Source organism: Entelurus aequoreus, linkage group LG18, assembly GCF_033978785.1.
Source record: "Entelurus aequoreus isolate RoL-2023_Sb linkage group LG18, RoL_Eaeq_v1.1, whole genome shotgun sequence".
Lineage (NCBI taxonomy): Eukaryota > Metazoa > Chordata > Actinopteri > Syngnathiformes > Syngnathidae > Entelurus > Entelurus aequoreus.
Window position 1 is genome coordinate 28,327,752 of NC_084748.1, and position 27,349 is coordinate 28,355,100.

A 27,349-nucleotide genomic window follows, 5' to 3' on the forward strand; every position below is an offset into this window, starting at 1 on the left:
TATCCACACAGTACAGTTGCAATCGATGCAACGCCCTGAAAATACAGTGACTTGAATGAATGAGAAATTTCATAGGTTTGTGCGTGACATTTTCATGGAACCCAGCATTCATGATATTGAAGCCAAAGGTCTGCCTATATGAGAACCCTCTAAATTTGGTGTTGTGTGAGCTCGGCTGTACATGAGGTGCTCAGGTATGTTGCAATCTACTTCATGATGAAACACAGGACCTTGCTATTATTTCTTTCCTTGCTTATTTATAGACGTAAGAAGGAAAGTAAAAGAAGCCTTGTTTCCACCCTGTTTCGAACAGGGGACCTTTCGCGTGTTAGGCGAATGTGATAACCACTACACCATGGAAACTGCTGCAAGTCACAGACCTTTATCAAGACTTACAAGTACATTTTCGGCCGACGGAAAACATGGTGCTCGCTAGTCTTATTGCTGTTACTAGCTGCATTGCATTTCTTGCCTTTTGTGGATGTTGTTATATCCCTTGTGCAAGTAGAATGTGTTCCACTTTGTAGCATGTTTTGTTTGTCGCAGCCCGCATTTCAAACGTTCTTCCTCTTAACCGAGTTCATAAATCTCTATTATTCCACAGGCATTGGTGGTTCAGTGGTAGAATTCTCGCCTGCCACGCGGGAGACCCGGGTCCGATTCCCGGCCAATGCAATCCGTTGATTTTGTTACATTTTAACCAAAATTCATAAGGGACAAAAGCAATGTTTGTGACAACCGCAAGAGACAGTCATTCCACCCAAAAGGCATATTGGACTCCCCGAATGCTGAAGCAGTGTACTTCTAGTTACGCCCATCCAAAGACAATGACATCGGGCTATCGTAACATGAGATTTTATAATTTTTTGGGGAGTAATTTATCATTTAAACTAGCCAGTCTCTGTGGCGCAATCGGTCAGCGCGTTCGGCTGTTAACTGAGAGGATGGTGGTTCAAGCCCACCCAGGGACGGGATTTTGACACGAGCACGGGGATTCGAGGGTTTTCTTGTACAGCCCATGTCCTTCTCTAAGTTTGCAAAAAAGTTTCTAGTTAAAACGTGTGCTACGTTTGCAACATAACTTTCAAGCCACGCTTGTTTAAACTAATGTAAATTACTGATAATCAATGCTATCGCCTCAAATTGGCTATCATTAATTGAATGAAGGGTTATAGGCATCGAGTTGAAATCCCATTTTTTTCCAGGCGCTGTTGGTGTCAGTCAAAGTGCCTGACTGTTAAGCAGAAGAGGTTGGACTCAAATCCCGTCAGTGTCTTGATGTTAGTTCCATAACACTTTCTCAGTTTGTTTTCAAACCACGTGAATGTAAGCCTAAATTCTATTCGTTTTGAATAAAATCCCAATGGATCCACAGAGTTTGATGATTACTACAATGTTTTCTTTAAAAAAAAATGCCATTTAAAATGTGGACACAACCAGGACTCAGAAAGAAAGACTACTTCAGATGGGTTCCAAATCACTTTGTTACAAGTAGTTTGTCTGGATATTCACCAGAGTAAGCATCTTGGAGTTACAGACAGCAGAGTGGCGCAGGGGAAGCGTGCTGGGCCCATAACCCAGAGGTCGATGGATGGAAACCATCCTCTGCTATGATTTAGGTTTCAAGCGAATCTTCGACTGATTCTTAATTCAAATGGAAGGCTGACACCCATTGGGACTACAGCTGTCTTCTCTAACTCTTTGGATATTCACCAGAGTAAGCATCTTGGAGTTACAGACAGCAGAGTGGCGCAGGGGAAGCGTGCTGGGCCCATAACCCAGAGGTCGTTGGATGGAAACCATCCTCTGTTATGATTTAGGTTTCAAGCGAATCTTCGACTGATTCTTAATTCAAATGGAAGGCTGACACCCATTGGGACTACAGCTGTCTTCTCTAACTCTTTGGATATTCACCAGAGTAAGCATCTTTGAGTTATAGACAGCAGAGTGGCGCAGCGGAAGCGTGCTGGGCCCATAACCCAGAGGTCGATGGATGGAAACCATCCTCTGCTATGACTTAGGTTTCAAGCGAATCTTTGACTGATTCTTAATTCAAATGGAAGGCTGACACCCATTCAGACTACAGCTGTCTTCTCTAACTCTTTGGATATTCACCAGAGTAAGCATCTTCTAGTTACAGGCAGCGGAAGCGTGCTGGGCCCACAACCCAGAGGTCGATGGATCGAAACCATCCTCTACTATGATTTAGGTTTCAGGTGAATCTTTGACTGATTCTTAATTCAAATGGAAGGCTGACACCCATTCAGGCTATAGCTGTCTTCTCTAACTCTTTGGATATTCACCAGAGTAAGCATCTTTGAGTTATAGACAGCAGAGTGGCGCAGCGGAAGCGTGCTGGGCCCATAACCCAGAGGTCGATGGATGGAAACCATCCTCTGCTATGACTTAGGTTTCAAGCGAATCTTTGACTGATTCTTAATTCAAATGGAAGGCTGACACCCATTCAGACTACAGCTGTCTTCTCTAACTCTTTGGATATTCACCAGAGTAAGCATCTTCTAGTTACAGGCAGCGGAAGCGTGCTGGGCCCACAACCCAGAGGTCGATGGATCGAAACCATCCTCTACTATGATTTAGGTTTCAGGTGAATCTTTGACTGATTCTTAATTCAAATGGAAGGCTGACACCCATTCAGGCTATAGCTGTCTTCTCTAACTCTTTGGATATTCACCAGAGTAAGCATCTTTGAGTTATAGACAGCAGAGTGGCGCAGCGGAAGCGTGCTGGGCCCATAACCCAGAGGTCGATGGATGGAAACCATCCTCTGCTATGACTTAGGTTTCAAGCGAATCTTTGACTGATTCTTAATTCAAATGGAAGGCTGACACCCATTCAGACTACAGCTGTCTTCTCTAACTCTTTGGATATTCACCAGAGTAAGCATCTTCTAGTTACAGGCAGCGGAAGCGTGCTGGGCCCACAACCCAGAGGTCGATGGATCGAAACCATCCTCTACTATGATTTAGGTTTCAGGTGAATCTTTGACTGATTCTTAATTCAAATGGAAGGCTGACACCCATTCAGACTACAGCTGTCTTCTCTAACTCTTTGGATATTCACCAGAGTAAGCATCTTCTAGTTACAGGCAGCGGAAGCGTGCTGGGCCCACAACCCAGAGGTCGATGGATCGAAACCATCCTCTACTATGATTTAGGTTTCAGGTGAATCTTTGACTGATTCTTAATTCAAATGGAAGGCTGACACCCATTCAGGCTATAGCTGTCTTCTCTAACTCTTTGGATATTCACCAGAGTAAGCATCTTTGAGTTATAGACAGCAGAGTGGCGCAGCGGAAGCGTGCTGGGCCCATAACCCAGAGGTCGATGGATGGAAACCATCCTCTGCTATGACTTAGGTTTCAAGCGAATCTTTGACTGATTCTTAATTCAAATGGAAGGCTGACACCCATTCAGACTACAGCTGTCTTCTCTAACTCTTTGGATATTCACCAGAGTAAGCATCTTCTAGTTACAGGCAGCGGAAGCGTGCTGGGCCCACAACCCAGAGGTCGATGGATCGAAACCATCCTCTACTATGATTTAGGTTTCAGGTGAATCTTTGACTGATTCTTAATTCAAATGGAAGGCTGACACCCATTCAGGCTATAGCTGTCTTCTCTAACTCTGTGGATATTCACCAGAGTAAGCATCTTTGAGTTACAGACAGCAGAGTGGCGCAGCGGAAGCGTGCTGGGCCCATAACCCAGAGGTCGATGGATCGAAACCATCCTCTACTATGATTTAGGTTTCAGGTGAATCTTTGGGAATTACACTTATGATTCCTGCTTAGCTGAGAGGTTAAACGTCTTATAAGTCAATCTACACAGTACAGTTGCAATCGATGCAACGCCCTGAAAATACAGTGACTTGAATGAATGAGAAATTTCATAGGTTTGTGCGTGACATTTTCATGGAACCCAGCATTCATGATATTGAAGCCAAAGGTCTGCCTATATGAGAACCCTCTAAATTTGGTGTTGTGTGAGCTCGGCTGTACATGAGGTGCTCAGGTATGTTGCACACTACTTCATGATGAAACACAGGACCTTGCTATTATTTCTTTCCTTGCTTATTTATAGACGTAAGAAGGAAAGTAAAAGAAGCCTTGTTTCCACCCTGTTTCGAACAGGGGACCTTTCGCGTGTGAGGCGAATGTGATAACCACTACACCATGGAAACTGCTGCAAGTCACAGACCTTTATCAAGACTTACAAGTACATTTTCGGCCGACGGAAAACATGGTGCTCGCTAGTCTTATTGCTGTTACTAGCTGCATTGCATTTCTTGCCTTTTGTGGATGTTGTTATATCCCTTGTGCAAGTAGAATGTGTTCCACTTTGTAGCATGTTTTGTTTGTCGCAGCCCGCATTTCAAACGTTCTTCCTCTTAACCGAGTTCATAAATCTCTATTACTCCACAGGCATTGGTGGTTCAGTGGTAGAATTCTCGCCTGCCACGCGGGAGACCCGGGTCCGATTCCCGGCCAATGCAATCTGTTGATCTTGTTACATTTTAACTAATATTCATAAGGTCGATGGATGGAAACCATCTTCTGCTATGACTTAGGTTTCAAGCGAATCTTTGACTGATTCTTAATTCAAATGGAAGGCTGACACCCATTCAGACAACAACTGTCTTCTCTAACTCTGTGGATATTCACCAGAGTAAGCATCTTCTAGTTACAGGCAGCGGAAGCGTGCTGGGCCCATAACCCAGAGGTCGATGGATGGAAACCATCCTCTGCTATGATTTAGGTTTCAAGCGAATCTTCGACTGATTCTTAATTCAAATGGAAGGCTGACACCCATTGGGACTACAGCTGTCTTCTCTAACTCTTTGGATATTCACCAGAGTAAGCATCTTGGAGTTACAGACAGCAGAGTGGCGCAGGGGAAGCGTGCTGGGCCCATAACCCAGAGGTCGTTGGATCGAAACCATCCTCTGCTATGACTTAGGTTTCAAGCGAATCTTTGACTGATTCTTAATTCAAATGGAAGGCTGACACCCATTGGGACTACAGCTGTCTTCTCTAACTCTTTGGATATTCACCAGAGTAAGCGTCTTCTAGTTACAGGCAGCGGAAGCGTGCTGGGCCCATAACCCAGAGGTCGATGGATCGAAACCATCCTCTACTATGATTTAGGTTTCAGGTGAATCTTTGACTGATTCTTAATTCAAATGGAAGGCTGACACCCATTGGGACTACAGCTGTCTTCTCTAACTCTTTGGATATTCACCAGAGTAAGCATCTTTGAGTTACAGACAGCAGAGTGGCGCAGCGGAAGCGTGCTGGGCCCATAACCCAGAGGTCGATGGATCGAAACCATCCTCTGCTATGACTTAGGCTTCAAGCGAATCTTTGACTGATTCTTAATTCAAATGGAAGGCTGACACCCATTCAGGCTATAGCTGTCTTCTCTAACTCTGTGGATATTCACCAGAGTAAGCATCTTCTAGTTACAGGCAGCGGAAGCGTGCTGGGCCCATAACCCAGAGGTCGATGGATCGAAACCATCCTCTACTATGATTTAGGTTTCAGGTGAATCTTTGACTGATCTTTGGGAATTACACTTATGATTCCTGCTTAGCTGAGAGGTTAAACGTCTTATAAGTCAATCTACACAGTACAGTTGCAATCGATGCAACGCCCTGAAAATACAGTGACTTGAATGAATGAGAAATTTCATAGGTTTGTGCGTGACATTTTCATGGAACCCAGCATTCATGATATTGAAGCCAAAGGTCTGCCTATATGAGAACCCTCTAAATTTGGTGTTGTGTGAGCTCGGCTGTACATGTGGTGCTCAGGTATGTTGCAAACTACTTCATGATGAAACACAGGACCTTGCTATTATTTCTTTCCTTGCTTATTTATAGACGTAAGAAGGAAAGTAAACGAAGCCTTGTTTCCACCCTGTTTCGAACAGGGGACCTTTCGCGTGTGAGGCGAATGTGATAACCACTACACCATGGAAACTGCTGCAAGTCACAGACCTTTATCAAGACTTACAAGTACATTTTCGGCCGACGGAAAACATGGTGCTCGCTAGTCTTATTGCTGTTACTAGCTGCATTGCATTTCTTGCCTTTTGTGGATGTTGTTATATCCCTTGTGCAAGTAGAATGTGTTCCACTTTGTAGCATGTTTTGTTTGTCGCAGCCCGCATTTCAAACGTTCTTCCTCTTAACCGAGTTCATAAATCTCTATTATTCCACAGGCATTGGTGGTTCAGTGGTAGAATTCTCGCCTGCCACGCGGGAGACCCGGGTCCGATTCCCGGCCAATGCAATCTGATGATTTTGTTACATTTTAACCAATATTCATAAGGGACAAATGCAATGTTTGTGACAACCGCAAGACACAGTCATTCCACCCAAAAGGCATATTGGACTCCCCGAATGCTGAAGCAGTGTACTTCTAGTTACGCCCATCCAAAGACAATGACATCGGGCTATCGTAACATGAGATTTTATAATTTTTTGGGGAGTAATTTATCATTTAAACTAGCCAGTCTCTGTGGCGCAATCGGTCAGCGCGTTCGGCTGTTAACTGAGAGGATGGTGGTTCAAGCCCACCCAGGGACGGGATTTTGACACGAGCACGGGGATTCGAGGGTTTTCTTGTACAGCCCATGTCCTTCTCTAAGTTTGCAAAAAAGTTTCTAGTTAAAACGTGTGCTACGTTTGCAACATAACTTTCAAGCCACGCTTGTTTAAACTAATGTAAATTACTGATAATCAATGCTATCGCCTCAAATTGGCTATCATTAATTGAATGAAGGGTTATAGGCATCGAGTTGAAATCCCATTTTTTTCCAGGCGCTGTTGGTGTCAGTCAAAGTGCCTGACTGTTAAGCAGAAGAGGTTGGACTCAAATCCCGTCAGTGTCTTGATGTTAGTTCCATAACACTTTCTCAGTTTGTTTTCAAACCACGTGAATGTAAGCCTAAATTCTATTCGTTTTGAATAAAATCCCAATGGATCCACAGAGTTTGATGATTACTACAATGTTTTCTTTAAAAAAAAATGCCATTTAAAATGTGGACACAACCAGGACTCAGAAAGAAAGACTACTTCAGATGGGTTCCAAATCACTTTGTTACAAGTAGTTTGTCTGGATATTCACCAGAGTAAGCATCTTGGAGTTACAGACAGCAGAGTGGCGCAGGGGAAGCGTGCTGGGCCCATAACCCAGAGGTCGATGGATGGAAACCATCCTCTGCTATGATTTAGGTTTCAAGCGAATCTTCGACTGATTCTTAATTCAAATGGAAGGCTGACACCCATTGGGACTACAGCTGTCTTCTCTAACTCTTTGGATATTCACCAGAGTAAGCATCTTGGAGTTACAGACAGCAGAGTGGCGCAGGGGAAGCGTGCTGGGCCCATAACCCAGAGGTCGTTGGATGGAAACCATCCTCTGTTATGATTTAGGTTTCAAGCGAATCTTCGACTGATTCTTAATTCAAATGGAAGGCTGACACCCATTGGGACTACAGCTGTCTTCTCTAACTCTTTGGATATTCACCAGAGTAAGCATCTTTGAGTTATAGACAGCAGAGTGGCGCAGCGGAAGCGTGCTGGGCCCATAACCCAGAGGTCGATGGATGGAAACCATCCTCTGCTATGACTTAGGTTTCAAGCGAATCTTTGACTGATTCTTAATTCAAATGGAAGGCTGACACCCATTCAGACTACAGCTGTCTTCTCTAACTCTTTGGATATTCACCAGAGTAAGCATCTTCTAGTTACAGGCAGCGGAAGCGTGCTGGGCCCACAACCCAGAGGTCGATGGATCGAAACCATCCTCTACTATGATTTAGGTTTCAGGTGAATCTTTGACTGATTCTTAATTCAAATGGAAGGCTGACACCCACTGGGACTACAGCTGTCTTCTCTAACTCTTTGGATATTCACCAGAGTAAGCATCTTTGAGTTACAGACAGCAGAGTGGCGCAGCGGAAGCGTGCTGGGCCCATAACCCAGAGGTCGATGGATCGAAACCATCCTCTACTATGATTTAGGTTTCAGGTGAATCTTTGGGAATTACACTTATGATTCCTGCTTAGCTGAGAGGTTAAACGTCTTATAAGTCAATCTACACAGTACAGTTGCAATCGATGCAACGCCCTGAAAATACAGTGACTTGAATGAATGAGAAATTTCATAGGTTTGTGCGTGACATTTTCATGGAACCCAGCATTCATGATATTGAAGCCAAAGGTCTGCCTATATGAGAACCCTCTAAATTTGGTGTTGTGTGAGCTCGGCTGTACATGAGGTGCTCAGGTATGTTGCACACTACTTCATGATGAAACACAGGACCTTGCTATTATTTCTTTCCTTGCTTATTTATAGACGTAAGAAGGAAAGTAAAAGAAGCCTTGTTTCCACCCTGTTTCGAACAGGGGACCTTTCGCGTGTGAGGCGAATGTGATAACCACTACACCATGGAAACTGCTGCAAGTCACAGACCTTTATCAAGACTTACAAGTACATTTTCGGCCGATGGAAAACATGGTGCTCGCTAGTCTTATTGCTGTTACTAGCTGCATTGCATTTCTTGCCTTTTGTGGATGTTGTTATATCCCTTGTGCAAGTAGAATGTGTTCCACTTTGTAGCATGTTTTGTTTGTCGCAGCCCGCATTTCAAACGTTCTTCCTCTTAACCGAGTTCATAAATCTCTATTACTCCACAGGCATTGGTGGTTCAGTGGTAGAATTCTCGCCTGCCACGCGGGAGACCCGGGTCCGATTCCCGGCCAATGCAATCTGTTGATCTTGTTACATTTTAACTAATATTCATAAGGTCGATGGATGGAAACCATCTTCTGCTATGACTTAGGTTTCAAGCGAATCTTTGACTGATTCTTAATTCAAATGGAAGGCTGACACCCATTCAGACAACAACTGTCTTCTCTAACTCTGTGGATATTCACCAGAGTAAGCATCTTCTAGTTACAGGCAGCGGAAGCGTGCTGGGCCCATAACCCAGAGGTCGATGGATGGAAACCATCCTCTGCTATGATTTAGGTTTCAAGCGAATCTTCGACTGATTCTTAATTCAAATGGAAGGCTGACACCCATTGGGACTACAGCTGTCTTCTCTAACTCTTTGGATATTCACCAGAGTAAGCGTCTTCTAGTTACAGGCAGCGGAAGCGTGCTGGGCCCATAACCCAGAGGTCGATGGATCGAAACCATCCTCTACTATGATTTAGGTTTCAGGTGAATCTTTGACTGATTCTTAATTCAAATGGAAGGCTGACACCCATTGGGACTACAGCTGTCTTCTCTAACTCTTTGGATATTCACCAGAGTAAGCATCTTTGAGTTACAGACAGCAGAGTGGCGCAGCGGAAGCGTGCTGGGCCCATAACCCAGAGGTCGATGGATCGAAACCATCCTCTGCTATGACTTAGGCTTCAAGCGAATCTTTGACTGATTCTTAATTCAAATGGAAGGCTGACACCCATTCAGGCTATAGCTGTCTTCTCTAACTCTGTGGATATTCACCAGAGTAAGCATCTTCTAGTTACAGGCAGCGGAAGCGTGCTGGGCCCATAACCCAGAGGTCGATGGATCGAAACCATCCTCTACTATGATTTAGGTTTCAGGTGAATCTTTGACTGATCTTTGGGAATTACACTTATGATTCCTGCTTAGCTGAGAGGTTAAACGTCTTATAAGTCAATCTACACAGTACAGTTGCAATCGATGCAACGCCCTGAAAATACAGTGACTTGAATGAATGAGAAATTTCATAGGTTTGTGCGTGACATTTTCATGGAACCCAGCATTCATGATATTGAAGCCAAAGGTCTGCCTATATGAGAACCCTCTAAATTTGGTGTTGTGTGAGCTCGGCTGTACATGTGGTGCTCAGGTATGTTGCAAACTACTTCATGATGAAACACAGGACCTTGCTATTATTTCTTTCCTTGCTTATTTATAGACGTAAGAAGGAAAGTAAACGAAGCCTTGTTTCCACCCTGTTTCGAACAGGGGACCTTTCGCGTGTGAGGCGAATGTGATAACCACTACACCATGGAAACTGCTGCAAGTCACATACCTTTATCAAGACTTACAAGTACATTTTCGGCCGACGGAAAACATGGTGCTCGCTAGTCTTATTGCTGTTACTAGCTGCATTGCATTTCTTGCCTTTTGTGGATGTTGTTATATCCCTTGTGCAAGTAGAATGTGTTCCACTTTGTAGCATGTTTTGTTTGTCGCAGCCCGCATTTCAAACGTTCTTCCTCTTAACCGAGTTCATAAATCTCTATTATTCCACAGGCATTGGTGGTTCAGTGGTAGAATTCTCGCCTGCCACGCGGGAGACCCGGGTCCGATTCCCGGCCAATGCAATCTGATGATTTTGTTACATTTTAACCAATATTCATAAGGGACAAATGCAATGTTTGTGACAACCGCAAGACACAGTCATTCCACCCAAAAGGCATATTGGACTCCCCGAATGCTGAAGCAGTGTACTTCTAGTTACGCCCATCCAAAGACAATGACATCGGGCTATCGTAACATGAGATTTTATAATTTTTTGGGGAGTAATTTATCCTTTAAACTAGTCAGTCTCTGTGGCGCAATCGGTCAGCGCGTTCGGCTGTTAACTGAGAGGATGGTGGTTCAAGCCCACCCAGGGACGGGATTTTGACACGAGCACGGGGGTTCGAGGGTTTTCTTGTACAGCCCATGTCCTTCTCTAAGTTTGCAAAAAAGTTTCTAGTTAAAACGTGTGCTACGTTTGCAACATAACTTTCAAGCCACGCTTGTTTAAACTAATGTAAATTACTGATAATCAATGCTATCGCCTCAAATTGGCTATCATTAATTGAATGAAGGGTTATAGGCATCGGGTTGAAATCCCACTTTTTTCCAGGCGCTGTTGGTGTCAGTCAAAGTGCCTGACTGTTAAGCAGAAGAGGTTGGGCTCAAATCCCGTCAGTGTCTTGATGTTAGTTCCATAACACTTTCTCAGTTTGTTTTCAAACCACGTGAATGTAAGCCTAAATTATATTCGTTTTGAATAAAATCCCAATGGATCCACAGAGTTTGATGATTACTACAATGTTTTCTTTAAAAAAAATGCCATTTAAAATGTGGACACAACCAGGACTCAGAAAGAAAGACTACTTCAGATGGGTTCCAAATCACTTTGTTACAAGTAGTTTGTCTGGATATTCACCAGAGTAAGCATCTTGGAGTTACAGACAGCAGAGTGGCGCAGGGGAAGCGTGCTGGGCCCATAACCCAGAGGTCGATGGATGGAAACCATCCTCTGCTATGATTTAGGTTTCAAGCGAATCTTCGACTGATTCTTAATTCAAATGGAAGGCTGACACCCATTGGGACTACAGCTGTCTTCTCTAACTCTTTGGATATTCACCAGAGTAAGCATCTTGGAGTTACAGACAGCAGAGTGGCGCAGGGGAAGCGTGCTGGGCCCATAACCCAGAGGTCGTTGGATGGAAACCATCCTCTGTTATGATTTAGGTTTCAAGCGAATCTTCGACTGATTCTTAATTCAAATGGAAGGCTGACACCCATTGGGACTACAGCTGTCTTCTCTAACTCTTTGGATATTCACCAGAGTAAGCATCTTTGAGTTACAGACAGCAGAGTGGCGCAGCGGAAGCGTGCTGGGCCCATAACCCAGAGGTCGATGGATGGAAACCATCCTCTGCTATGATTTAGGTTTCAAGCGAATCTTCGACTGATTCTTAATTCAAATGGAAGGCTGACACCCATTGGGACTACAGCTGTCTTCTGTAACTCTTTGGATATTCACCAGAGTAAGCATCTTTTAGTTACAGACAGCAGAGTGGCGCAGCGGAAGCGTGCTGGGCCCATAACCCAGAGGTCGATGGATCGAAACCATCCTCTGCTATGACTTAGGTTTCAAGCGAATCTTTGACTGATTCTTAATTCAAATGGAAGGCTGACACCCATTCAGACTACAGCTGTCTTCTCTAACTCTTTGGATATTCACCAGAGTAAGCATCTTCTAGTTACAGGCAGCGGAAGCGTGCTGGGCCCATAACCCAGAGGTCGATGGATCGAAACCATCCTCTACTATGATTTAGGTTTCAGGTGAATCTTTGACTGATTCTTAATTCAAATGGAAGGCTGACGCCCATTGGGACTACAGCTGTCTTCTCTAACTCTTTGGATATTCACCAGAGTAAGCATCTTCGAGTTACAGACAGCAGAGTGGCGCAGCGGAAGCGTGCTGGGCCCATAACCCAGAGGTCGATGGATCGAAAGCATCCTCTGCTATGACTTAGGTTTCAAGCGAATCTTTGACTGATTCTTAATTCAAATGGAAGGCTGACACCCATTCAGACTACAGCTGTCTTCTCTATCTCTTTGGATATTCACCAGAGTAAGCGTCTCCTAGTTACAGGCAGCGGAAGCGTGCTGGGCCCATAACCCAGAGGTCGATGGATCGAAACCATCCTCTACTATGATTTAGGTTTCAGGTGAATCTTTGAGTGATTCTTAATTCAAATGGAAGGCTGACACCCATTTGGACTACAGCTGTCTTCTCTAACTCTTTGGATATTCACCAGAGTAAGCATCTTTGAGTTACAGACAGCAGAGTGGCGCAGCGGAAGCGTGCTGGGCCCATAACCCAGAGGTCGATGGATCGAAACCATCCTCTGCTATGACTTAGGTTTCAAGCGAATCTTTGACTGATCCTTAATTCAAATGGAAGGCTGACACCCATTCAGGCTATAGCTGTCTTCTCTAACTCTGTGGATATTCACCAGAGTAAGCATCTTCTAGTTACAGGCAGCGGAAGCGTGCTGGGCCCATAACCCAGAGGTCGATGGATCGAAACCATCCTCTACTATGATTTAGGTTTCAGGTGAATCTTTGACTGATCTTTGGGAATTACACTTATGATTCCTGCTTAGCTGAGAGGTTAAACGTCTTATAAGTCAATCTACACAGTACAGTTGCAATCGATGCAACGCCCTGAAAATACAGTGACTTGAATGAATGAGAAATTTCATAGGTTTGTGCGTGACATTTTCATGGAACCCAGCATTCATGATATTGAAGCCAAAGGTCTGCCTATATGAGAACCCTCTAAATTTGGTGTTGTGTGAGCTCGGCTGTACATGAGGTGCTCAGGTATGTTGCAAACTACTTCATGATGAAACACAGGACCTTGCTATTATTTCTTTCCTTGCTTATTTATAGACGTAAGAAGGAAAGTAAAAGAAGCCTTGTTTCCACCCTGTTTCGAACAGGGGACCTTTCGCGTGTGAGGCGAATGTGATAACCACTACACCATGGAAACTGCTGCAAGTCACAGACCTTTATCAAGACTTACAAGTACATTTTCGGCCGACGGAAAACATGGTGCTCGCTAGTCTTATTGCTGTTACTAGCTGCATTGCATTTCTTGCCTTTTGTGGATATTGTTATATCCCTTGTGCAAGTAGAAAGTGTTCCACTTTGTAGCATGTTTTGTTTGTCGCAGCCCGCATTTCAAACGTTCTTCCTCTTAACCGAGTTCATAAATCTCTATTACTCCACAGGCATTGGTGGTTCAGTGGTAGACTTCTCGCCTGCCACGCGGGAGACCCGTGTCCGATTCCCGGCCAATGCAATCCGTTGATCTTGTTACATTTTAACTAATATTCATAAGGGACAAAAGCAATGTTTTTGACAACCGCAAGACACAGTCATTCCACCCAAAAGGCATATTGGACTCCCCGAATGCTGAAGCAGTGTACTTCTAGTTACGCCCATCCAAAGACAATGACATCGGGCTATCGTAACATGAGATTTTATAATTTTTTGGGGAGTAATTTATCATTTAAACTAGTCAGTCTCTGTGGCGCAATCGGTCAGCGCGTTCGGCTGTTAACTGAGAGGATGGTGGTTCAAGCCCACCCAGGGACGGGATTTTGACACGAGCACGGGGGTTCGAGGGTTTTCTTGTACAGCCCATGTCCTTCTCTAAGTTTGCAAAAAAGTTTCTAGTTAAAATGTGTGCTACGTTTGCAACATAACTTTCAAGCCAAGCTTGTTTAAACTAATGTAAATTACTGATAATCAATGCTATCGCCTCAAATTGGCTATCATTAATTGAATGAAGGGTTATAGGCATCGAGTTGAAATCCCATTTTTTTCCAGGCGCTGTTGGTGTCAGTCAAAGTGCCTGACTGTTAAGCAGAAGAGGTTGGGCTCAAATCCCGTCAGTGTCTTGATGTTAGTTCCATTACACTTTCTCAGTTTGTTTTCAAACCACGTGAATGTAAGCCTAAATTCTATTCGTTTTGAATAAAATCCCAATGGATCCAAAGAGTTTGATGATTACTACAATGTTTTCTTTAAAAAAAATGCCATTTAAAATGTGGACACAACCAGGACTCAGAAAGAAAGACTACTTCAAATGGGTTCCAAATCACTTTGTTACAAGTAGTTTGTCTGGATATTCACCAGAGTAAGCATCTTGGAGTTACAGACAGCAGAATGGCGCAGGGGAAGCGTGCTGGGCCCATAACCCAGAGGTCGTTGGATGGAAACCATCCTCTGTTATGATTTAGGTTTCAAGCGAATCTTCGACTGATTCTTAATTCAAATGGAAGGCTGACACCCATTGGGACTACAGCTGTCTTCTCTAACTCTTTGGATATTCACCAGAGTAAGCATCTTTGAGTTACAGACAGCAGAGTGGCGCAGCGGAAGCGTGCTGGGCCCATAACCCAGAGGTCGACGGAGTGAAACCATCCTCTGCTATGATTTAGGTTTCAAGCGAATCTTCGACTGATTCTTAATTCAAATGGAAGGCTGACACCCATTGGGACTACAGCTGTCTTCTCTAACTCTTTGGATATTCACCAGAGTAAGCATCTTTGAGTTACAGACAGCAGAGTGGCGCAGGGGAAGCGTGCTGGGCCCATAACCCAGAGGTCGATGGATGGAAACCATCCTCTGCTATGATTTAGGTTTCAAGCGAATCTTCGACTGATTCTTAATTCAAATGGAAGGCTGACACCCATTGGGACTACAGCTGTCTTCTCTAACTCTTTGGATATTCACCAGAGTAAGCGTCTTCTAGTTACAGGCAGCGGAAGCGTGCTGGGCCCATAACCCAGAGGTCGATGGATCGAAACCATCCTCTACTATGATTTAGGTTTCAGGTGAATCTTTGACTGATTCTTAATTCAAATGGAAGGCTGACACCCATTGGGACTACAGCTGTCTTCTCTAACTCTTTGGATATTCACCAGAGTAAGCATCTTTGAGTTACAGACAGCAGAGTGGCGCAGCGGAAGCGTGCTGGGCCCATAACCCAGAGGTCGATGGATCGAAACCATCCTCTGCTATGACTTAGGCTTCAAGCGAATCTTTGACTGATCCTTAATTCAAATGGAAGGCTGACACCCATTCAGGCTATAGCTGTCTTCTCTAACTCTGTGGATATTCACCAGAGTAAGCATCTTCTAGTTACAGGCAGCGGAAGCGTGCTGGGCCCATAACCCAGAGGTCGATGGATCGAAACCATCCTCTACTATGATTTAGGTTTCAGGTGAATCTTTGACTGATCTTTGGGAATTACACTTATGATTCCTGCTTAGCTGAGAGGTTAAACGTCTTATAAGTCAATCTACACAGTACAGTTGCAATCGATGCAACGCCCTGAAAATACAGTGACTTGAATGAATGAGAAATTTCATAGGTTTGTGCGTGACATTTTCATGGAACCCAGCATTCATGATATTGAAGCCAAAGGTCTGCCTATATGAGAACCCTCTAAATTTGGTGTTGTGTGAGCTCGGCTGTACATGTGGTGCTCAGGTATGTTGCAAACTACTTCATGATGAAACACAGGACCTTGCTATTATTTCTTTCCTTGCTTATTTATAGACGTAAGAAGGAAAGTAAACGAAGCCTTGTTTCCACCCTGTTTCGAACAGGGGACCTTTCGCGTGTGAGGCGAATGTGATAACCACTACACCATGGAAACTGCTGCAAGTCACAGACCTTTATCAAGACTTACAAGTACATTTTCGGCCGACGGAAAACATGGTGCTCGCTAGTCTTATTGCTGTTACTAGCTGCATTGCATTTCTTGCCTTTTGTGGATGTTGTTATATCCCTTGTGCAAGTAGAATGTGTTCCACTTTGTAGCATGTTTTGTTTGTCGCAGCCCGCATTTCAAACGTTCTTCCTCTTAACCGAGTTCATAAATCTCTATTATTCCACAGGCATTGGTGGTTCAGTGGTAGAATTCTCGCCTGCCACGCGGGAGACCCGGGTCCGATTCCCGGCCAATGCAATCTGATGATTTTGTTACATTTTAACCAATATTCATAAGGGACAAATGCAATGTTTGTGACAACCGCAAGACACAGTCATTCCACCCAAAAGGCATATTGGACTCCCCGAATGCTGAAGCAGTGTACTTCTAGTTACGCCCATCCAAAGACAATGACATCGGGCTATCGTAACATGAGATTTTATAATTTTTTGGGGAGTAATTTATCCTTTAAACTAGTCAGTCTCTGTGGCGCAATCGGTCAGCGCGTTCGGCTGTTAACTGAGAGGATGGTGGTTCAAGCCCACCCAGGGACGGGATTTTGACACGAGCACGGGGGTTCGAGGGTTTTCTTGTACAGCCCATGTCCTTCTCTAAGTTTGCAAAAAAGTTTCTAGTTAAAACGTGTGCTACGTTTGCAACATAACTTTCAAGCCACGCTTGTTTAAACTAATGTAAATTACTGATAATCAATGCTATCGCCTCAAATTGGCTATCATTAATTGAATGAAGGGTTATAGGCATCGGGTTGAAATCCCACTTTTTTCCAGGCGCTGTTGGTGTCAGTCAAAGTGCCTGACTGTTAAGCAGAAGAGGTTGGGCTCAAATCCCGTCAGTGTCTTGATGTTAGTTCCATAACACTTTCTCAGTTTGTTTTCAAACCACGTGAATGTAAGCCTAAATTATATTCGTTTTGAATAAAATCCCAATGGATCCACAGAGTTTGATGATTACTACAATGTTTTCTTTAAAAAAAATGCCATTTAAAATGTGGACACAACCAGGACTCAGAAAGAAAGACTACTTCAGATGGGTTCCAAATCACTTTGTTACAAGTAGTTTGTCTGGATATTCACCAGAGTAAGCATCTTGGAGTTACAGACAGCAGAGTGGCGCAGGGGAAGCGTGCTGGGCCCATAACCCAGAGGTCGATGGATGGAAACCATCCTCTGCTATGATTTAGGTTTCAAGCGAATCTTCGACTGATTCTTAATTCAAATGGAAGGCTGACACCCATTGGGACTACAGCTGTCTTCTCTAACTCTTTGGATATTCACCAGAGTAAGCATCTTGGAGTTACAGACAGCAGAGTGGCGCAGGGGAAGCGTGCTGGGCCCATAACCCAGAGGTCGTTGGATGGAAACCATCCTCTGTTATGATTTAGGTTTCAAGCGAATCTTCGACTGATTCTTAATTCAAATGGAAGGCTGACACCCATTGGGACTACAGCTGTCTTCTCTAACTCTTTGGATATTCACCAGAGTAAGCATCTTTGAGTTACAGACAGCAGAGTGGCGCAGCGGAAGCGTGCTGGGCCCATAACCCAGAGGTCGATGGATGGAAACCATCCTCTGCTATGATTTAGGTTTCAAGCGAATCTTCGACTGATTCTTAATTCAAATGGAAGGCTGACACCCATTGGGACTACAGCTGTCTTCTCTAACTCTTTGGATATTCACCAGAGTAAGCATCTTTTAGTTACAGACAGCAGAGTGGCGCAGCGGAAGCGTGCTGGGCCCATAACCCAGAGGTCGATGGATCGAAACCATCCTCTGCTATGACTTAGGTTTCAAGCGAATCTTTGACTGATTCTTAATTCAAATGGAAGGCTGACACCCATTCAGACTACAGCTGTCTTCTCTAACTCTTTGGATATTCACCAGAGTAAGCATCTTCTAGTTACAGGCAGCGGAAGCGTGCTGGGCCCATAACCCAGAGGTCGATGGATCGAAACCATCCTCTACTATGATTTAGGTTTCAGGTGAATCTTTGACTGATTCTTAATTCAAATGGAAGGCTGACGCCCATTGGGACTACAGCTGTCTTCTCTAACTCTTTGGATATTCACCAGAGTAAGCATCTTCGAGTTACAGACAGCAGAGTGGCGCAGCGGAAGCGTGCTGGGCCCATAACCCAGAGGTCGATGGATCGAAAGCATCCTCTGCTATGACTTAGGTTTCAAGCGAATCTTTGACTGATTCTTAATTCAAATGGAAGGCTGACACCCATTCAGACTACAGCTGTCTTCTCTATCTCTTTGGATATTCACCAGAGTAAGCGTCTCCTAGTTACAGGCAGCGGAAGCGTGCTGGGCCCATAACCCAGAGGTCGATGGATCGAAACCATCCTCTACTATGATTTAGGTTTCAGGTGAATCTTTGAGTGATTCTTAATTCAAATGGAAGGCTGACACCCATTTGGACTACAGCTGTCTTCTCTAACTCTTTGGATATTCACCAGAGTAAGCATCTTTGAGTTACAGACAGCAGAGTGGCGCAGCGGAAGCGTGCTGGGCCCATAACCCAGAGGTCGATGGATCGAAACCATCCTCTGCTATGACTTAGGTTTCAAGCGAATCTTTGACTGATCCTTAATTCAAATGGAAGGCTGACACCCATTCAGGCTATAGCTGTCTTCTCTAACTCTGTGGATATTCACCAGAGTAAGCATCTTCTAGTTACAGGCAGCGGAAGCGTGCTGGGCCCATAACCCAGAGGTCGATGGATCGAAACCATCCTCTACTATGATTTAGGTTTCAGGTGAATCTTTGACTGATCTTTGGGAATTACACTTATGATTCCTGCTTAGCTGAGAGGTTAAACGTCTTATAAGTCAATCTACACAGTACAGTTGCAATCGATGCAACGCCCTGAAAATACAGTGACTTGAATGAATGAGAAATTTCATAGGTTTGTGCGTGACATTTTCATGGAACCCAGCATTCATGATATTGAAGCCAAAGGTCTGCCTATATGAGAACCCTCTAAATTTGGTGTTGTGTGAGCTCGGCTGTACATGAGGTGCTCAGGTATGTTGCAAACTACTTCATGATGAAACACAGGACCTTGCTATTATTTCTTTCCTTGCTTATTTATAGACGTAAGAAGGAAAGTAAAAGAAGCCTTGTTTCCACCCTGTTTCGAACAGGGGACCTTTCGCGTGTGAGGCGAATGTGATAACCACTACACCATGGAAACTGCTGCAAGTCACAGACCTTTATCAAGACTTACAAGTACATTTTCGGCCGACGGAAAACATGGTGCTCGCTAGTCTTATTGCTGTTACTAGCTGCATTGCATTTCTTGCCTTTTGTGGATATTGTTATATCCCTTGTGCAAGTAGAAAGTGTTCCACTTTGTAGCATGTTTTGTTTGTCGCAGCCCGCATTTCAAACGTTCTTCCTCTTAACCGAGTTCATAAATCTCTATTACTCCACAGGCATTGGTGGTTCAGTGGTAGACTTCTCGCCTGCCACGCGGGAGACCCGTGTCCGATTCCCGGCCAATGCAATCCGTTGATCTTGTTACATTTTAACTAATATTCATAAGGGACAAAAGCAATGTTTTTGACAACCGCAAGACACAGTCATTCCACCCAAAAGGCATATTGGACTCCCCGAATGCTGAAGCAGTGTACTTCTAGTTACGCCCATCCAAAGACAATGACATCGGGCTATCGTAACATGAGATTTTATAATTTTTTGGGGAGTAATTTATCATTTAAACTAGTCAGTCTCTGTGGCGCAATCGGTCAGCGCGTTCGGCTGTTAACTGAGAGGATGGTGGTTCAAGCCCACCCAGGGACGGGATTTTGACACGAGCACGGGGGTTCGAGGGTTTTCTTGTACAGCCCATGTCCTTCTCTAAGTTTGCAAAAAAGTTTCTAGTTAAAATGTGTGCTACGTTTGCAACATAACTTTCAAGCCAAGCTTGTTTAAACTAATGTAAATTACTGATAATCAATGCTATCGCCTCAAATTGGCTATCATTAATTGAATGAAGGGTTATAGGCATCGAGTTGAAATCCCATTTTTTTCCAGGCGCTGTTGGTGTCAGTCAAAGTGCCTGACTGTTAAGCAGAAGAGGTTGGGCTCAAATCCCGTCAGTGTCTTGATGTTAGTTCCATTACACTTTCTCAGTTTGTTTTCAAACCACGTGAATGTAAGCCTAAATTCTATTCGTTTTGAATAAAATCCCAATGGATCCAAAGAGTTTGATGATTACTACAATGTTTTCTTTAAAAAAAATGCCATTTAAAATGTGGACACAACCAGGACTCAGAAAGAAAGACTACTTCAAATGGGTTCCAAATCACTTTGTTACAAGTAGTTTGTCTGGATATTCACCAGAGTAAGCATCTTGGAGTTACAGACAGCAGAATGGCGCAGGGGAAGCGTGCTGGGCCCATAACCCAGAGGTCGTTGGATGGAAACCATCCTGTGTTATGATTTAGGTTTCAAGCGAATCTTCGACTGATTCTTAATTCAAATGGAAGGCTGACACCCATTGGGACTACAGCTGTCTTCTCTAACTCTTTGGATATTCACCAGAGTAAGCATCTTTGAGTTACAGACAGCAGAGTGGCGCAGCGGAAGCGTGCTGGGCCCATAACCCAGAGGTCGACGGAGTGAAACCATCCTCTGCTATGATTTAGGTTTCAAGCGAATCTTCGACTGATTCTTAATTCAAATGGAAGGCTGACACCCATTGGGACTACAGCTGTCTTCTCTAACTCTTTGGATATTCACCAGAGTAAGCATCTTTGAGTTACAGACAGCAGAGTGGCGCAGGGGAAGCGTGCTGGGCCCATAACCCAGAGGTCGATGGATGGAAACCATCCTCTGCTATGATTTAGGTTTCAAGCGAATCTTCGACTGATTCTTAATTCAAATGGAAGGCTGACACCCATTGGGACTACAGCTGTCTTCTCTAACTCTTTGGATATTCACCAGAGTAAGCGTCTTCTAGTTACAGGCAGCGGAAGCGTGCTGGGCCCATAACCCAGAGGTCGATGGATCGAAACCATCCTCTACTATGATTTAGGTTTCAGGTGAATCTTTGACTGATTCTTAATTCAAATGGAAGGCTGACACCCATTGGGACTACAGCTGTCTTCTCTAACTCTTTGGATATTCACCAGAGTAAGCATCTTTGAGTTACAGACAGCAGAGTGGCGCAGCGGAAGCGTGCTGGGCCCATAACCCAGAGGTCGATGGATCGAAACCATCCTCTGCTATGACTTAGGCTTCAAGCGAATCTTTGACTGATCCTTAATTCAAATGGAAGGCTGACACCCATTCAGGCTATAGCTGTCTTCTCTAACTCTGTGGATATTCACCAGAGTAAGCATCTTCTAGTTACAGGCAGCGGAAGCGTGCTGGGCCCATAACCCAGAGGTCGATGGATCGAAACCATCCTCTACTATGATTTAGGTTTCAGGTGAATCTTTGACTGATCTTTGGGAATTACACTTATGATTCCTGCTTAGCTGAGAGGTTAAACGTCTTATAAGTCAATCTACACAGTACAGTTGCAATCGATGCAACGCCCTGAAAATACAGTGACTTGAATGAATGAGAAATTTCATAGGTTTGTGCGTGACATTTTCATGGAACCCAGCATTCATGATATTGAAGCCAAAGGTCTGCCTATATGAGAACCCTCTAAATTTGGTGTTGTGTGAGCTCGGCTGTACATGTGGTGCTCAGGTATGTTGCAAACTACTTCATGATGAAACACAGGACCTTGCTATTATTTCTTTCCTTGCTTATTTATAGACGTAAGAAGGAAAGTAAACGAAGCCTTGTTTCCACCCTGTTTCGAACAGGGGACCTTTCGCGTGTGAGGCGAATGTGATAACCACTACACCATGGAAACTGCTGCAAGTCACAGACCTTTATCAAGACTTACAAGTACATTTTCGGCCGACGGAAAACATGGTGCTCGCTAGTCTTATTGCTGTTACTAGCTGCATTGCATTTCTTGCCTTTTGTGGATGTTGTTATATCCCTTGTGCAAGTAGAATGTGTTCCACTTTGTAGCATGTTTTGTTTGTCGCAGCCCGCATTTCAAACGTTCTTCCTCTTAACCGAGTTCATAAATCTCTATTATTCCACAGGCATTGGTGGTTCAGTGGTAGAATTCTCGCCTGCCACGCGGGAGACCCGGGTCCGATTCCCGGCCAATGCAATCTGATGATTTTGTTACATTTTAACCAATATTCATAAGGGACAAATGCAATGTTTGTGACAACCGCAAGACACAGTCATTCCACCCAAAAGGCATATTGGACTCCCCGAATGCTGAAGCAGTGTACTTCTAGTTACGCCCATCCAAAGACAATGACATCGGGCTATCGTAACATGAGATTTTATAATTTTTTGGGGAGTAATTTATCCTTTAAACTAGTCAGTCTCTGTGGCGCAATCGGTCAGCGCGTTCGGCTGTTAACTGAGAGGATGGTGGTTCAAGCCCACCCAGGGACGGGATTTTGACACGAGCACGGGGGTTCGAGGGTTTTCTTGTACAGCCCATGTCCTTCTCTAAGTTTGCAAAAAAGTTTCTAGTTAAAACGTGTGCTACGTTTGCAACATAACTTTCAAGCCACGCTTGTTTAAACTAATGTAAATTACTGATAATCAATGCTATCGCCTCAAATTGGCTATCATTAATTGAATGAAGGGTTATAGGCATCGGGTTGAAATCCCACTTTTTTCCAGGCGCTGTTGGTGTCAGTCAAAGTGCCTGACTGTTAAGCAGAAGAGGTTGGGCTCAAATCCCGTCAGTGTCTTGATGTTAGTTCCATAACACTTTCTCAGTTTGTTTTCAAACCACGTGAATGTAAGCCTAAATTATATTCGTTTTGAATAAAATCCCAATGGATCCACAGAGTTTGATGATTACTACAATGTTTTCTTTAAAAAAAATGCCATTTAAAATGTGGACACAACCAGGACTCAGAAAGAAAGACTACTTCAGATGGGTTCCAAATCACTTTGTTACAAGTAGTTTGTCTGGATATTCACCAGAGTAAGCATCTTGGAGTTACAGACAGCAGAGTGGCGCAGGGGAAGCGTGCTGGGCCCATAACCCAGAGGTCGATGGATGGAAACCATCCTCTGCTATGATTTAGGTTTCAAGCGAATCTTCGACTGATTCTTAATTCAAATGGAAGGCTGACACCCATTGGGACTACAGCTGTCTTCTCTAACTCTTTGGATATTCACCAGAGTAAGCATCTTGGAGTTACAGACAGCAGAGTGGCGCAGGGGAAGCGTGCTGGGCCCATAACCCAGAGGTCGTTGGATGGAAACCATCCTCTGTTATGATTTAGGTTTCAAGCGAATCTTCGACTGATTCTTAATTCAAATGGAAGGCTGACACCCATTGGGACTACAGCTGTCTTCTCTAACTCTTTGGATATTCACCAGAGTAAGCATCTTTGAGTTACAGACAGCAGAGTGGCGCAGCGGAAGCGTGCTGGGCCCATAACCCAGAGGTCGATGGATGGAAACCATCCTCTGCTATGATTTAGGTTTCAAGCGAATCTTCGACTGATTCTTAATTCAAATGGAAGGCTGACACCCATTGGGACTACAGCTGTCTTCTCTAACTCTTTGGATATTCACCAGAGTAAGCATCTTTTAGTTACAGACAGCAGAGTGGCGCAGCGGAAGCGTGCTGGGCCCATAACCCAGAGGTCGATGGATCGAAACCATCCTCTACTATGATTTAGGTTTCAGGTGAATGTTTGACTGATTCTTAATTCAAATGGAAGGCTGACACCCATTGGGACTACAGCTGTCTTCTCTAACTCTTTGGATATTCACCAGAGTAAGCATCTTCGAGTTACAGACAGCAGAGTGGCGCAGCGGAAGCGTGCTGGGCCCATAACCCAGAGGTCGATGGATCGAAAGCATCCTCTGCTATGACTTAGGTTTCAAGCGAATCTTTGACTGATTCTTAATTCAAATGGAAGGCTGACACCCATTCAGACTACAGCTGTCTTCTCTATCTCTTTGGATATTCACCAGAGTAAGGGTCTCCTAGTTACAGGCAGCGGAAGCGTGCTGGGCCCATAACCCAGAGGTCGATGGATCGAAACCATCCTCTACTATGATTTAGGTTTCAGGTGAATCTTTGACTGATTCTTAATTCAAATGGAAGGCTGACACCCATTGGGACTACAGCTGTCTTCTCTAACTCTTTGGATATTCACCAGAGTAAGCATCTTTGAGTTACAGACAGCAGAGTGGCGCAGCGGAAGCGTGCTGGGCCCATAACCCAGAGGTCGATGGATCGAAACCATCCTCTGCTATGACTTAGGTTTCAAGCGAATCTTTGACTGATCCTTAATTCAAATGGAAGGCTGACACCCATTCAGGCTATAGCTGTCTTCTCTAACTCTGTGGATATTCACCAGAGTAAGCATCTTCTAGTTACAGGCAGCGGAAGCGTGCTGGGCCCATAACCCAGAGGTCGATGGATCGAAACCATCCTCTACTATGATTTAGGTTTCAGGTGAATCTTTGACTGATCTTTGGGAATTACACTTATGATTCCTGCTTAGCTGAGAGGTTAAACGTCTTATAAGTCAATCTACACAGTACAGTTGCAATCGATGCAACGCCCTGAAAATACAGTGACTTGAATGAATGAGAAATTTCATAGGTTTGTGCGTGACATTTTCATGGAACCCAGCATTCATGATATTGAAGCCAAAGGTCTGCCTATATGAGAACCCTCTAAATTTGGTGTTGTGTGAGCTCGGCTGTACATGAGGTGCTCAGGTATGTTGCAAACTACTTCATGATGAAACACAGGACCTTGCTATTATTTCTTTCCTTGCTTATTTATAGACGTAAGAAGGAAAGTAAAAGAAGCCTTGTTTCCACCCTGTTTCGAACAGGGGACCTTTCGTGTGTGAGGCGAATGTGATAACCACTACACCATGGAAACTGCTGCAAGTCACAGACCTTTATCAAGACTTACAAGTACATTTTCGGCCGACGGAAAACATGGTGCTCGCTAGTCTTATTGCTGTTACTAGCTGCATTGCATTTCTTGCCTTTTGTGGATGTTGTTATATCCCTTGTGCAAGTAGAATGTGTTCCACTTTGTAGCATGTTTTGTTTGTCGCAGCCCGCATTTCAAACGTTCTTCCTCTTAACCGAGTTCATAAATCTCTATTACTCCACAGGCATTGGTGGTTCAGTGGTAGAATTCTCGCCTGCCACGCGGGAGACCCGGGTCCGATTCCCGGCCAATGCAATCCGTTGATCTTGTTACATTTTAACTAATATTCATAAGGGACAAAAGCAATGTTTGTGACAACCGCAAGACACAGTCATTCCACCCAAAAGGCATATTGGACTCCCCGAATGCTGAAGCAGTGTACTTCTAGTTACGCCCATCCAAAGACAATGACATCGGGCTATCGTAACATGAGATTTTATAATTTTTTGGGGAGTAATTTATCATTTAAACTAGTCAGTCTCTGTGGCGCAATCGGTCAGCGCGTTCGGCTGTTAACTGAGAGGATGGTGGTTCAAGCCCACCCAGGGACGGGATTTTGACACGAGCACGGGGGTTCGAGGGTTTTCTTGTACAGCCCATGTCCTTCTCTAAGTTTGCAAAAAAGTTTCTAGTTAAAATGTGTGCTACGTTTGCAACATAACTTTCAAGCCAAGCTTGTTTAAACTAATGTAAATTACTGATAATCAATGCTATCGCCTCAAATTGGCTATCATTAATTGAATGAAGGGTTATAGGCATCGAGTTGAAATCCCATTTTTTTCCAGGCGCTGTTGGTGTCAGTCAAAGTGCCTGACTGTTAAGCAGAAGAGGTTGGGCTCAAATCCCGTCAGTGTCTTGATGTTAGTTCCATTACACTTTCTCAGTTTGTTTTCAAACCACGTGAATGTAAGCCTAAATTCTATTCGTTTTGAATAAAATCCCAATGGATCCACAGAGTTTGATGATAACTACAATGTTTTCTTTAAAAAAAAATGCCATTTAAAATGTGGACACAACCAGGACTCAGAAAGAAAGACTACTTCAAATGGGTTCCAAATCACTTTGTTACAAGTAGTTTGTCTGGATATTCACCAGAGTAAGCATCTTGGAGTTACAGACAGCAGAGTGGCGCAGGGGAAGCGTGCTGGGCCCATAACCCAGAGGTCGTTGGATGGAAACCATCCTCTGTTATGATTTAGGTTTCAAGCGAATCTTCGACTGATTCTTAATTCAAATGGAAGGCTGACACCCATTGGGACTACAGCTGTCTTCTCTAACTCTTTGGATATTCACCAGAGTAAGCATCTTTGAGTTACAGACAGCAGAGTGGCGCAGCGGAAGCGTGCTGGGCCCATAACCCAGAGGTCGATGGATGGAAACCATCCTCTGCTATGATTTAGGTTTCAAGCGAATCTTCGACTGATTCTTAATTCAAATGGAAGGCTGACACCCATTGGGACTACAGCTGTCTTCTCTAACTCTTTGGATATTCACCAGAGTAAGCATCTTTGAGTTACAGACAGCAGAGTGGCGCAGCGGAAGCGTGCTGGGCCCATAACCCAGAGGTCGATGGATCGAAACCATCCTCTGCTATGACTTAGGTTTCAAGCGAATCTTTGACTGATCCTTAATTCAAATGGAAGGCTGACACCCATTCAGGCTATAGCTGTCTTCTCTAACTCTGTGGATATTCACCAGAGTAAGCATCTTCTAGTTACAGGCAGCGGAAGCGTGCTGGGCCCATAACCCAGAGGTCGATGGATCGAAACCATCCTCTACTATGATTTAGGTTTCAGGTGAATCTTTGACTGATCTTTGGGAATTACACTTATGATTCCTGCTTAGCTGAGAGGTTAAACGTCTTATAAGTCAATCTACACAGTACAGTTGCAATCGATGCAACGCCCTGAAAATACAGTGACTTGAATGAATGAGAAATTTCATAGGTTTGTGCGTGACATTTTCATGGAACCCAGCATTCATGATATTGAAGCCAAAGGTCTGCCTATATGAGAACCCTCTAAATTTGGTGTTGTGTGAGCTCGGCTGTACATGAGGTGCTCAGGTATGTTGCAAACTACTTCATGATGAAACACAGGACCTTGCTATTATTTCTTTCCTTGCTTATTTATAGACGTAAGAAGGAAAGTAAAAGAAGCCTTGTTTCCACCCTGTTTCGAACAGGGGACCTTTCGCGTGTGAGGCGAATGTGATAACCACTACACCATGGAAACTGCTGC

General features: G+C 44.1%; 27 non-coding genes across 27 annotated transcripts; 16 read left to right on the forward strand and 11 right to left on the reverse strand.

The window, feature by feature from the left end:
• Positions 1-290: 290 nt before the first annotated feature.
• On the reverse strand, positions 291-363 carry trnav-aac (transfer RNA valine (anticodon AAC)). Its single transcript has one exon. It is a non-coding gene; the product is annotated as a tRNA-Val (tRNA).
• A 241-nt stretch (positions 364-604) lies between these two features.
• On the forward strand, positions 605-675 carry trnag-gcc (transfer RNA glycine (anticodon GCC)). The gene has a single exon. It is a non-coding gene; the product is annotated as a tRNA-Gly (tRNA).
• Positions 676-897: 222 nt separating this feature from the next.
• trnan-guu (transfer RNA asparagine (anticodon GUU)) lies at positions 898-971 on the forward strand. Its single transcript has one exon. It is a non-coding gene; the product is annotated as a tRNA-Asn (tRNA).
• Positions 972-4,126: 3,155 nt separating this feature from the next.
• trnav-cac (transfer RNA valine (anticodon CAC)) lies at positions 4,127-4,199 on the reverse strand. Its single transcript has one exon. It is a non-coding gene; the product is annotated as a tRNA-Val (tRNA).
• A 241-nt stretch (positions 4,200-4,440) lies between these two features.
• On the forward strand, positions 4,441-4,511 carry trnag-gcc (transfer RNA glycine (anticodon GCC)). Its single transcript has one exon. It is a non-coding gene; the product is annotated as a tRNA-Gly (tRNA).
• A 1,413-nt stretch (positions 4,512-5,924) lies between these two features.
• trnav-cac (transfer RNA valine (anticodon CAC)) lies at positions 5,925-5,997 on the reverse strand. Its single transcript has one exon. It is a non-coding gene; the product is annotated as a tRNA-Val (tRNA).
• Positions 5,998-6,238: 241 nt separating this feature from the next.
• trnag-gcc (transfer RNA glycine (anticodon GCC)) lies at positions 6,239-6,309 on the forward strand. Its single transcript has one exon. It is a non-coding gene; the product is annotated as a tRNA-Gly (tRNA).
• Positions 6,310-6,531: 222 nt separating this feature from the next.
• trnan-guu (transfer RNA asparagine (anticodon GUU)) lies at positions 6,532-6,605 on the forward strand. Its single transcript has one exon. It is a non-coding gene; the product is annotated as a tRNA-Asn (tRNA).
• A 1,800-nt stretch (positions 6,606-8,405) lies between these two features.
• On the reverse strand, positions 8,406-8,478 carry trnav-cac (transfer RNA valine (anticodon CAC)). The gene has a single exon. It is a non-coding gene; the product is annotated as a tRNA-Val (tRNA).
• Positions 8,479-8,719: 241 nt separating this feature from the next.
• trnag-gcc (transfer RNA glycine (anticodon GCC)) lies at positions 8,720-8,790 on the forward strand. The gene has a single exon. It is a non-coding gene; the product is annotated as a tRNA-Gly (tRNA).
• Positions 8,791-10,002: 1,212 nt separating this feature from the next.
• trnav-cac (transfer RNA valine (anticodon CAC)) lies at positions 10,003-10,075 on the reverse strand. The gene has a single exon. It is a non-coding gene; the product is annotated as a tRNA-Val (tRNA).
• Positions 10,076-10,316: 241 nt separating this feature from the next.
• trnag-gcc (transfer RNA glycine (anticodon GCC)) lies at positions 10,317-10,387 on the forward strand. Its single transcript has one exon. It is a non-coding gene; the product is annotated as a tRNA-Gly (tRNA).
• Positions 10,388-10,609: 222 nt separating this feature from the next.
• Positions 10,610-10,683, forward strand: trnan-guu (transfer RNA asparagine (anticodon GUU)). Its single transcript has one exon. It is a non-coding gene; the product is annotated as a tRNA-Asn (tRNA).
• A 2,588-nt stretch (positions 10,684-13,271) lies between these two features.
• Positions 13,272-13,344, reverse strand: trnav-cac (transfer RNA valine (anticodon CAC)). The gene has a single exon. It is a non-coding gene; the product is annotated as a tRNA-Val (tRNA).
• A 534-nt stretch (positions 13,345-13,878) lies between these two features.
• Positions 13,879-13,952, forward strand: trnan-guu (transfer RNA asparagine (anticodon GUU)). Its single transcript has one exon. It is a non-coding gene; the product is annotated as a tRNA-Asn (tRNA).
• Positions 13,953-15,950: 1,998 nt separating this feature from the next.
• On the reverse strand, positions 15,951-16,023 carry trnav-cac (transfer RNA valine (anticodon CAC)). Its single transcript has one exon. It is a non-coding gene; the product is annotated as a tRNA-Val (tRNA).
• Positions 16,024-16,264: 241 nt separating this feature from the next.
• On the forward strand, positions 16,265-16,335 carry trnag-gcc (transfer RNA glycine (anticodon GCC)). The gene has a single exon. It is a non-coding gene; the product is annotated as a tRNA-Gly (tRNA).
• Positions 16,336-16,557: 222 nt separating this feature from the next.
• trnan-guu (transfer RNA asparagine (anticodon GUU)) lies at positions 16,558-16,631 on the forward strand. The gene has a single exon. It is a non-coding gene; the product is annotated as a tRNA-Asn (tRNA).
• Positions 16,632-19,219: 2,588 nt separating this feature from the next.
• On the reverse strand, positions 19,220-19,292 carry trnav-cac (transfer RNA valine (anticodon CAC)). The gene has a single exon. It is a non-coding gene; the product is annotated as a tRNA-Val (tRNA).
• A 534-nt stretch (positions 19,293-19,826) lies between these two features.
• Positions 19,827-19,900, forward strand: trnan-guu (transfer RNA asparagine (anticodon GUU)). Its single transcript has one exon. It is a non-coding gene; the product is annotated as a tRNA-Asn (tRNA).
• Positions 19,901-21,898: 1,998 nt separating this feature from the next.
• Positions 21,899-21,971, reverse strand: trnav-cac (transfer RNA valine (anticodon CAC)). The gene has a single exon. It is a non-coding gene; the product is annotated as a tRNA-Val (tRNA).
• Positions 21,972-22,212: 241 nt separating this feature from the next.
• On the forward strand, positions 22,213-22,283 carry trnag-gcc (transfer RNA glycine (anticodon GCC)). The gene has a single exon. It is a non-coding gene; the product is annotated as a tRNA-Gly (tRNA).
• Positions 22,284-22,505: 222 nt separating this feature from the next.
• On the forward strand, positions 22,506-22,579 carry trnan-guu (transfer RNA asparagine (anticodon GUU)). The gene has a single exon. It is a non-coding gene; the product is annotated as a tRNA-Asn (tRNA).
• Positions 22,580-24,979: 2,400 nt separating this feature from the next.
• On the reverse strand, positions 24,980-25,052 carry trnav-cac (transfer RNA valine (anticodon CAC)). The gene has a single exon. It is a non-coding gene; the product is annotated as a tRNA-Val (tRNA).
• A 241-nt stretch (positions 25,053-25,293) lies between these two features.
• Positions 25,294-25,364, forward strand: trnag-gcc (transfer RNA glycine (anticodon GCC)). Its single transcript has one exon. It is a non-coding gene; the product is annotated as a tRNA-Gly (tRNA).
• A 222-nt stretch (positions 25,365-25,586) lies between these two features.
• trnan-guu (transfer RNA asparagine (anticodon GUU)) lies at positions 25,587-25,660 on the forward strand. Its single transcript has one exon. It is a non-coding gene; the product is annotated as a tRNA-Asn (tRNA).
• Positions 25,661-27,270: 1,610 nt separating this feature from the next.
• On the reverse strand, positions 27,271-27,343 carry trnav-cac (transfer RNA valine (anticodon CAC)). The gene has a single exon. It is a non-coding gene; the product is annotated as a tRNA-Val (tRNA).
• Positions 27,344-27,349: the final 6 nt, after the last annotated feature.